General features: G+C 35.2%; 1 pseudogene; it reads left to right on the forward strand.

Moving 5' to 3' along the window:
* Positions 1 to 6,744: 6,744 nt before the first annotated feature.
* Positions 6,745 to 7,975, forward strand: LOC118622422 (annotated as a pseudogene).
* The last annotated feature ends 3,541 nt before the right edge of the window (positions 7,976 to 11,516 follow it).

The following is an 11,516-nucleotide window of genomic DNA, read 5'->3' on the forward strand; positions in this document are numbered from 1 at the left end:
GTAATAACGATTTATAATCAGATTCCAAATCGCAATACACTCAGAGAGCTATTAAGATCATTCAGGTTGGTCTCCAGTAAAGGCCACCCTTTCTGTTTCACTGGTGGTCTCCAGGGGCAATCACAGCATGGCCTGCAGTCTATAGGCCCCTCCCCGTCTCCCTGCTGTGAAGATCAAGATGCACATTTTAGCAACACTTTTTCTTTTTTTAGTAGAAATAAAAGGAAATGTATGTGTCTATTAATGTTCACTGGAGGAGAAGGGTTAGCTATTTAATAAAATAAATACACTCCCACTAACTCCACTGCGTCATTGTTCGCTTCATACCATGTGAACATCACATCAGTTTTGTATTTTTTCCATCCAATTGGCATATGCATTTTTTCTTTGTGCATTGTCTTATAATTTATATGCAATGTGAAAGTCTTGTAGAGAATGTTATATTTTTTTATTCCTAATTACATGAAAACAATTTTAGTATTTTACAATTAAGCCTAATGTTTGCTTATTAGCTTTTTGTATGTGAGTATGCATGCATGTGTGTATGTATTGTATTTTTATTTTATCCTCACCTGAGGATGTGTGTATTGATTTTAAAAGAGAGAAAGGGCAGGGGGGATTATCAGTTGCCTCATGTATGTGCCTCAACCAGGGATCTAACCTACAACTTAGGTATTTGCCCTGATTGAGAATCAAACCTGCAACTTTATTGGTGTACAGGATGATGCCCCAACCAACTGAGCCACCGCCCTGGGCTATACTGTAATTTTTTTACATTTTCATATTCCCCTCACTTTACAGCATTTGGCAAACACTTTTCTACTAGGTTTCTGAGTTTCACATATTTTTTAGGATCCACATGTAAGTGATTTCATATGGTATTTGTCTTTCTCTCTCTAACTTATTTCACTTAGCATAGTGTCCCCATAGGGTCCATTCATGTTGTGGCAATACAGGAATTCTTGCTTTTCCCATGGCTGACTACTATTTTATTATATGCATCCCCTCACCACACATGATGGGAGAAAATCTGCAAGTGTTTCCCTTAAGATCGGGAACTAGCTTTGTAATATAGGTGAACATTAGAAAGTGTGATGCTTCTGGGTTTGTTCTTTCTTCTCAAGATGTGCTTTGGCTATTCAGGGTCTTTGTAGTTCTTTAAAAATTTTAGGATTGTTTGTTCTATTTCTGTAAAACATGTCATCCATCTTTTTTTATCTTTACCTGTCTCTCACTCTCTCTCTAAAGATTTATATATATATATATATATATATATATATATATATAGAGAGAGAGAGAGAGAGAGAGAGAGAGAGAGAGAGAGAGAGAAACGTTGATGTAAGAGAGAAACATCAATCGGTTGCTTCCGGTAGGCAACAGGGGATTGAACTTCCAACTTAGGTATGTGCCTTGACCCAGAATTGAATCTGCAACCTTCTGGTGCTCAGATGACATTCCCACCAATTGAGCCACCAGGCTGGGGGTCTCATAAAAATTTTTATTAGGATTGTATTGAATCTGTAGATTGTTTTAGGTAATACAAACATTTTAACAATATTAATTGTTCCAATCTATAAGCATGATATATCTTTCTATTTGTGTCTTTGTCAATGTCTTATACTTTTCAGTGGACAACATTTTCAACTGCTTGGTTAAATTTACTCCTAGGTATTTTTATAAATGTAACTTAACATGGAATTTTACTTAATTTATTTTTTGACAGTTTCTTATTAGTAGGTAGAAACAAAACAAAAATAATTTTTAAATTGATTTTGTATTTTGCAACTCTACTGAATTTGTTTATTAGCTCTAACCATTGTTTGGTGGAGTCTTTAGGATTTTCTCTATATCATTTCATATCATCTCTAGAAAGAGACAGTTTATGTTCTACTTTTCTAATTTGAATCAATCTTTCTTTCTTTCTTTCTTCTCTCTCACTGGGAATAGAGGAAATAAAACAAAATATAATAAAAGGCCATAGATTTCTCACATTATTACTAAGGGTTTTGTTTGTTTTTATAATTTTGCATGTTTTTCCTTTATTTATAGAACATGTACCAAATTTTAACAGATCCTATTTTACATTAATGGTGATATGAAGTGACAATTTGTACTGATATTTTTTAATCACCTTTTTTTAAAACTAAACCATTTTTAAGGTTATTTTTAAACATGCAAGAAATATTTCTAAAGAAATTATAAATTTTATATATGTTTTTATTGATTTTTGAGAGGGAGGGAGAGACAGAAACATTGATGAGAAAGAAACATTGATTGGCTGCCTCCTGTATGCTCCCCACTGCGAATCAAGCCTGCAACCTGAGCATGTACCCTGTTGGGGAATTAAACAGGGGCCTTTCAGTACATGGGACGACACTCAATCCACTGAGCCACATGGGCCAGGCCATTTAGTACATTTCAAAGTATGCATTGTTTAAATTTAGGCAATACAACAAAAAATTAATTAAAAACAATTTAAAGCAAGTAGGAAAAATAAACCAATTAATTTTAAAATCGAGAGAAAAAAACAAAACCATTGGCCTAAAGAAATAGGTTAACACTTTGATAACTCTTGAAGTAGGAAAAATAATAATTGTCCCACAAATACCACATGTATTATAACCAATATGATACATAGAACCAAGGATTAAGCTCCAACCATTTAAAAATATTAATAAAAAAACAACTGAAAAAATATTCTGGATAGAGAATTTTGAAATTCAGAATTTTATTGTTCTGTCAATTTGTGTATTCAAATACAGCCTTTTTTCAACTATACAGAGAATTCCTATAATTTCTGGTAAATCAAATACTTAGTTTACATAATTATATATAAATTTTTATAACAATACATAACAACTGTATAAAAATAAAAGTATAACATTAAATCAAATGTAATAAACTCATTGAAAATATTTTAGTAATTTTGAGAGTTTACAGAAGATGCTCAAATAAAATGTAGTTTTGACTTTAAATTTTCTTAAGGGAGATAAGAGGTACTTCATTTCTAATATATTATTAAGTAATAACAAAAATCAAGGATATTTTAAAATTCTGATAGGTAGAATCATGCCATTTAAAAACATAAATACTTATATTAAAAAAGAAAAAAAGGGATTTTCCTAGTTAAGATTTGAAAGAGCATTCTAACTAACATGTTGTAAAATTACTCATTGGGGTTAGTTTAGTAGGTTTCAAGGTACATGTTGTAGTATTAGAGGGAGGTACATTTTAAAAGTTCATTCAGAGCCCTGGGATGAAATGGGCAATAACAAAAGTGAGAACTTGGCTAGCACACCCAGTCACGCTTCCTCCAGAGTAGCTCTACTTTTGTCTGTTGAAGTCAAACAATTTTTAAATGTCTTAAGATCAACATTATAATTAATTAATTAATTAAATACATTTCTACCTCTGTAGACACTATCCATAGCTACCCATACCCCAGAAGACTTTTCTTCCACTTCCTAATTTGTTTTTATGTCCATCTAGTATCCTTCATGCCTAAAAGCATGACACAGAAGCTCACAGAAAAAAGTAACACAGAAGTACAATGTGATATTTTTTATGCCTAAAAATATAACATAATTATATTAGTTAAAATATAAACATGACTGAGCTCTTCTCTTTTGTCATTCTAAGTGGAAATTCTCTCACAGTATTCTGCATTTATTGATTCTACAAATAACTTTAAGTGCTCTCAGTGCAGAAAGTATAGTTGATAATGTAACTGTTTTTAGGTCACATCTAGTAATACAGAGATAGAACATCTTTTATAGGAATCATTGTGAGAATTGAGGAAAATTTTAAAAATATATACATATTTCAGCATTTGCTAAAAGGAATGACATCCATAAATTGTTTAAAATAGAATAAGAAATACCAGAATCTATGCATTAGTATTAAGTATTTGATGGTGTGAAACTTTATTCATTTGTTACCATACACTTTTTTATAAAATTTTGAATGTAATCATTAATGAAGTAAGAAAATGGTCCACATACATAATGTAATGGGTTTGGTATTCTATAAATATTTCTGTCAGGCACAGTTCAAGGACACCTTTTGTTTCATCCTTCCCTTAAAGTGTAGACAGGGATCAGGACCACAGAGATGTTTCAGGTTTCATTGTCGTATTGTTTACTATTCCATAGCTAATGTATATTTGAATTTGAAGCCATATGAAGCCTAATCTTAAAATTCTGAAAGCAGACATTTTCCAGATCTATAAATAACCCTATTACTCATGCCATGAACATCTGTTCCAAAACACTACTCTCTTGTCCTATAAAGGGTTAAGTTTGGAGGGTTTTTTTAGGCATTATTATTTTTCTTTCAGCAATTATTCTATGGATATCACAGAAGCCCTTTCGAGGTTAGATAAAAGAGAGAAATAACAAATGGTTAAAGAAGTAGTACTCAACTGGGAACAATTTTGTCTCCCTTGGGACATTTGGAAATGTCTAGAGGTATTTTTGTAACACATGAAAAGCAACTACTGAAATGTAAAAAAAAAAAAAAAAGAGGATATGGATGCTGCTAAACATTTTACAGAGCACAGGATAGTTCTCCACAAATTAGAATTATTTATCTAGTCCAATATGTCAATTGTGCCAAGATTGAGAAACCCTAGGCTAAAAGTGATGACAGTTTTTTTTTCTTTATTTATTGTTAAAGAGAGAGAAAGGGAGAGGGGGAGAGAGATAGAAAAATCGATGAGAGAGAACATCTATTGGCTGCCTCCTGCATGCCCCCCACTGTGGATTGGGCCCACAACCTGGGCATGTGCCCTGACTGGGAATCGAACTGGCAACCTCTTGGTGCATGGGTTGATGCTCAACCTCTGAGCCACACCAGCGGGCAATAGTTTTTCTTATAATTAATTTTCTTTACACAGTTAAATGATCTGATGACATATTGTAATAAATTAATAAGTTTTGATTTAAAAGAGATAAAGGCAGAACATATAATGCTAGACAGTATGTTAATAACAATGAGTAGCTATATATTTTATTTGTATAAGATGCATAAAAATAATAGCAATTATTTTGAAAGCTGTCTTATAGCTATTTTTCTTCTATTTTTCATTGACATAGCTAAAAATTTTTCCTCAGAATTTTTCTCAATAAATAAGATCAAATTGTGAAATTTTATTCTTACTATATTTATATAATTGTTCACATAATACACATTTGAGGTAAATAATAGCATTAATAACATTATCTAGGCAAAAAAAGAGCACTCAAATCATTTTCCAAAGAAAGGTAGTTTATGGTGAATTTGATTCCAGACCATCTGACTTCACAAGCTGTGTTGTTTACTATAATCTGCATAGATAGCAAACTGGTAGCTGCTTGTGTTGCATTTGACAACTTGACATATTGATATGGTTTGTGTGTATGCATGAATATATGTATGTATGTATGTATTGGAACTAAACAATGAGAAATATTGCAGAAAATTCAGAGTATTTGACTCTCTTGAGAAATAAGATCTGGCAACACTGGGCCGTTTGTACAGAGTCAAGCTGTTGGAACTAGACTGTTGCCAGCCATTTAGGTAGAAGGTTGTTTTATTTCTCTGTAGTCACCACCGTTCTTTTTTTTTTTTTTTTTTATACTCATCCGAGGACATTTTTCCATTTTTTGTACAGACAGAGTGGGAGGGAGAGAGAGGAAGAGAGAGAGAGGGAGACATCGATGTGAAAGGGACACATCAAGTGGCTGCCACCGCACGACCAACCAGGGCCGGGCACACTGCAACCGAGGTACATGCCCTTAGCAGGAACCGAACCCGGGTCTCTCCGGACCGCAGGCCGAGGCTCTAACCGCTGAGCCAAACTGGCCAGGGCGTCACCACCATTCTTGATTGCATTATCTCTGGACTATTTCACTCTTTTGGGCATCATATTTGGTCCTTTATATGGTAGCACCTACTATTATGGCAATATGTTTTTAGATAGTTAGAGAATGAATCAGAAAACAAGTTGCTTGATTTTGAAGTTGAGAAAAACATGCTTTTCCTATTGACTACATGGTTTTTCTATGTAACACATTATAGTTGAAATTTTTTGAAATCTATAAAGTATTATATGAACATAAAAGGTAAATGTTATTAATAGATTTTGTTTTACACACTTTTTATTTAAATAGCTATGTATATTTGCCCTGGCCAGTTTGGCCCCGCCGTCAGAGCATCGGCCCACCGACCGGAGAGTCCCTTGTTCAGTTCCCCCTAAGGGCATGTACCTCGGTTGCAGTTTGTCCCGGCCCGGTTGGGGTCGTGTGGGTGGCAGCGACTCCATGTGTCTCTCTCACGTGGATCTTTCTCTCTCTCTCTCCCTCCCACTCTATCTGAAGATAAATGCAAAAAAAAAAAAAAAAATTCCTCGGGTGAGGATTAAAAAAATAAATAGCTATGCATATTTAAGTATAGTATACGTTTATTCAAACAATAATAATACGAAGTTACATTTTATTATTCACAATGTTAGAAAATATTTCACCTTTGCCATATAATAAGAAACTATAACCAAAAACCACCAACATAGAAGAGAAAAATTCTGATCTTTAAAAATACTTTTGCCACACCCTACACATGATATTTGAATCATATATATACTATTTATGCATGATATTTATTTAATAGACTATGTAATAAAGAAAATATATAGGTGTCCTCACAGGGTGTTACAAATCACACTGAGCCAAAAACGTCCGGTGCTTTCTTGAGCTGCAAACGAGATGAATGTCCCGGTGCCGCTACGCCCCCCCCAGAGGCCGGGAGGCCTTTCAGAGCACTGTTCCCGCGTCTCCACTTCTCTCTCACCGGAGTTTGGTCCGGATCAGGAGCCCGTGTACTCGGCCAGGGGATTCTTCTGGACTCTACTGTACTAAGTGGAAGGTGCTGTCAGATGGTTTAAAGAGACAATTACGTGTACAAACAACCTTAGAGGAACATACAGAAGGACTTTCTGATAAAGAATAAAGATGTGTGGATAAACTTTATACAGGTTTAATCCAAGGGCATAGGGCCCGCTCCCTTAGCAGAGCCCGTAACTCCTAGAATCAACTCACCACAGGAAATAGCCCAGGTGCTTCTTCAGAAAGTGTTGGGCTACTGCAGAGAACAAGAACAATTAAATGAAGGAAAACCTAGGGCATTTCGAGTGCAGTGTCTGGGCCCTCTGGGGCTGGAAAACCACCCTCTATGGAATATTTTGGGAAAATGCTCACTGAGAGAGGGCACACGGTCTCCGCGCAGGTTGTGCGCCCTTCTTATACCAGTGCTGGCTCACTCCTGGGGGACAAAACCCGAATGACTGAGTTACCCAGAGATGTGAATGCATACAACAGGCCGTCTCCTACTGGAAGGACCTTAGGAGGTGTGACAAGGACTGCAAACGAACTATTCTGTTGTGTGAAGGAGGGGGAAATGACATTATTCTTATGAAATTGTAGGTGTGGGTCAGTCGCAGTTTCTGTTGCTGATATGGTTGATGAGTTTGGTTTGCTATTGCCACCAGCACCGGGGATGAATTGAGGGGATCAAAGAGGTATAACTGAGGTGGCAGACCTGGTGGCGATAACTAGATCTGACAGAGACTTGGTGGTGCCTGCTCCGAGGTACCAGCGGAGTCTGTGAGTGTCTTGAAATTGCTCTGCGGGCGCTCGGACGTCTGGAGACCCCAGGTATTTCCTCCAGAAGCAGGAGGGGATCACTGAAACGTGGGGTACAATGAGAAACTCCCGGGAACTCATGCTTGCCAGCAACAAGCTAAGGACAGAGGACAGAAGCAGCAGAAAACAGGGATGTGGAATCTCACTCAGGAAAGTGAGTTAGAACATTTCAGGACCCATCCCACCATCCAGGGACAGATCCCTCTCCTGGACAGAAGGTTCTCAGGGGGGCCCTCTCCCCAGGACTAGCAGCAGACTTCTTGTTGAAAGCTTTTAAAGTCAAGACTAATGAGATATAGCCTCTACAATAATTTTACATATCGTTTCATAAAGTATTTGAATATTTAAAAAAATGTAAGTGAAAAAATGCAGTGATACTTCTGCAATTTATTTTTTCAGTGGTGTTTGGCTTGAGAAGTTGATTCTGAACATGTTCACCGAGATTTTTCTGCTAGTTCAATAAGTACAGAAAACAGAACTAGAGTGTTAATTCAATTCAAAGCACATTAAAGGTAGAAATATTATTAAAGGGCAGAACTATCTTTAAATTATTACTTACGTATCAATAATCATCCTAAAATGGCGAGTTCAAATATGTCTATATTCACTCTAATTCAGCTTTCATCTGTCTTTGTTAAAATTTACCTATTTGCATATCAATTTATATATGTCAATGTATGTGTATATTCTCTACATGTTAATTTTTAAATACGTTTTTATTGATTTCTTAGAGAGAGAAAGAAACTTCGATGTGAGAGAAACATCAATTGGCTGCCTCCTGCATGCCCCCTACTGGGAGATTGCGCTTGCAACCCCACCATGTACCCCAACAGGGAATCAAACAGGGACCTCTCAATCCATGAGACAATGCTCAACCCAAGTGAGACACACCAGCCAGGGTATATCTTAATAAATTGTACTTACACAAAATAAGTGCTATGATTTAAAATTTGGTTCAGAATTATACAACTGGGAAAGGAGGGATATTTGGGACATATAGATTAAAAAAAAAATGGTCATGGTTGGTAATTTTTTTAAGCTAGTTGATACTGCTATAAAGGTTCTTTTAGATACTTTTCTGCTTTTGTATATGTTTGAGATGTTCCCTTAGGAGATGTTAAAACATGTCAATACATATAAGTACTAAAAAAATATTTTTGAAATATCCTGATATTTTTTCTTGATATGTTTAAATGCCTTGATAAAATTTGAGTATGTTATATTTCAGGCTCGCCTATTTCTACCTTTACTTGTCCCTGTGTGTGGGCATTTATTTGTCCCCAGATGTCTGGAGAGGACTGAAGAAGGAGAATACAGACGTTTAATTTTCTACACTTTTCAGTATGGTTAGATATGCCCACGTGATTTTGCATGTTTCTTTGATAAAAGAAAATGAGGAATGATGTAAGAAAGCCAGGTGAGACTACACCACATCAATTTCTCACTCTATCTGCCCAGAGCCCTTTTCAAGATAACAATGCAACACAGGATTTAGAGGACATGAGCTTGGGGCAGGTGTGAGTAAAGGAACAATGACAGCACCCAACAAGCTTGGAAAACACCAGTTTTGCTGGAGGGATATTAACATTAAGTGAAGAGGAGAAAACTGACACTTGACTTGTCAGGAGTCAATTTATAATTGGAAATATAAATAAATGTAAAACATTACCTTTTTAAAGCCATATACGCAATCTTAACTAAGTCATTCAAAGCATGTTATTCTTTTAGAATACATGGTGATCTCTTGTTTTTTGCTTATTCAATTTAATAACAGAATATGAACATATATATATATATATATATACATATATAAAATAGTAAATTATTAGATTTTAACTTACTAACATGAAACTTCATTTATATTACATGCCAACTTCAAATTTTAATCTTAAATACCAATGCTACATAGAAATAAAGAGTGAGAAATAAATATGGAAAACAAATTGGAAATAGATGAACAGAGTTGGAAATAAAAGAAAAAAGAGAGAATGTGTGTTACTGGTTTACTTAGAGGTCTCTGAAATATTAGATAAATGACCCTTGGCACTCTGTTTTTTTCCTGGGTTGAGAATTTGGGATTACTACAATCATACAGCTTTTGAAATGCTAAAAAGATGCTTTTCCTGGATGAAAAGACTATGTTTGGTTTTTATCATTGAAGTCCCAGCACAGTGTGCTTCACACACAGTATCATTTATTAAGAAACTCTGGAAACTTGTATCAGTTCATAGCTAGAGTTGCTATTCTTCTCCAGACGTTTCACAGACAAAAAATAATAATAACTTTCTGGTCTAACACTAATATATGCAACAATAAAAACTAAAATATAAAACAAATAAGAAACGTGAGAATTACAGTAAAGCATAAAATCTACGATTATACAAATGACTGATTTTATCACAGATCTTCCAATTTTTGTTTTATAAAACAAGATAGGTAAAATGTTTATTATTTCAATCTATAAAATTGGAATTTATTCATACATTGAATATTCATTGATTTCTTTCTATGCTAGACACTCTTCAAAGTGAATAAAACAAAGACCTGTTCTTATGTAGCTTATATCCATATCTAGTGGGAAAAGACAGAGTGGATGGGTATAAGAGTGAAAAAATCACTGTGAGGTCAGGTAATCACCAGGTACTGCAAAGTCAATAAAAACCCATGGTAGGAAAGAGGAAGAGATGGAGAGTTGAGATTACTATAGATTGAACAGACATTACATCAAAGACAGTTGAATATTTTCAATCTCATATGGTTCAAGCTAGTATAGTATATTGTGTTCACCTAAGGCCTTTCTTATATGGTAAACCTTGAATAGATAAAGAACTAAGGGAGAAAGTAACATGATTTTCTTTAGAAAAATATTCCAGATGAAGGAAACAAATATAAGACCTGGAGCCCAGAGAAGGCATTTTGTTTTTCTGTTTTTTTGTTTGTTTGTTTGTTTGTTTTTTGTTTTGCTTTTTTGTTTGTTTTATGGGATTATAAGTGTGGCCTGAATGGAATAAGGAAGAAGAATTTTAAGATATGATGTCAAGGGACTCCCCGAGGACCGTTGCTTTGAATTTCTTTCTAATTTGGATTATTATTCTAGCTGTAATAGAAAGTCTTTGAAAACTTTTTTATTTTTTTTATTTATTGATTTGAGGGAGAGAGGAAGGGAGAGGAAAAGAGAGATAGAAACATTAATGAGAGAGAACATTGATTGGCTGCCTCCAGCACGCCCCCCCACTGGGGATCAGGCCCACAACCTGGGCTTGTGTCCTGATGGGGAATCGAGCCAGTGGCCTCTTGGTGCATGGATTGAACCACTGAGCCACACTGGCTGGGCTGAAAACTTTTAAGTAAATGTGTGGTCATTCATTATATATTTCAAAATAATGACTGTGGCCAAGGTGTGAAGTTTAGTGCTGCAGGGAAAAGATGATGATGGCTTGAACCAGAATATTAATAAACAAGAGAAAAACTGAGGGAGAAAAGATTTATACTGTGGGTGGAAAAGACAGAATTATTGTTGAGTGGAATGGGAGAAATGAGAGAAAGTAAAGAGTTAAAAATAGATAACTCCAAGTTTAAGGGTTTGAATATCTGAGTTAATAAAGGAAACACTAAATTTGGAAACAGTGTTCATGTATCATGTTTGACAGGACAATTGAGAATTCGATTTTGCCATGTTGAGATTATATGAGTCTTGAGATCGTGGAGAAAGTTTGAAATAGAGAGATGCATACAGGAAGAGTCATCTAGTCTGAATAGGATTTGAAGTTACTGGTTTGGGTGAGTGAGCCTAGGAAGTGAGTCTTGAGAGAGAAGATGCCTGGGGCCTTCTGGCTCCAA

This window comes from Molossus molossus, unplaced genomic scaffold, assembly GCF_014108415.1.
Source record: "Molossus molossus isolate mMolMol1 unplaced genomic scaffold, mMolMol1.p scaffold_m16_p_9, whole genome shotgun sequence".
NCBI lineage: Eukaryota > Metazoa > Chordata > Mammalia > Chiroptera > Molossidae > Molossus > Molossus molossus.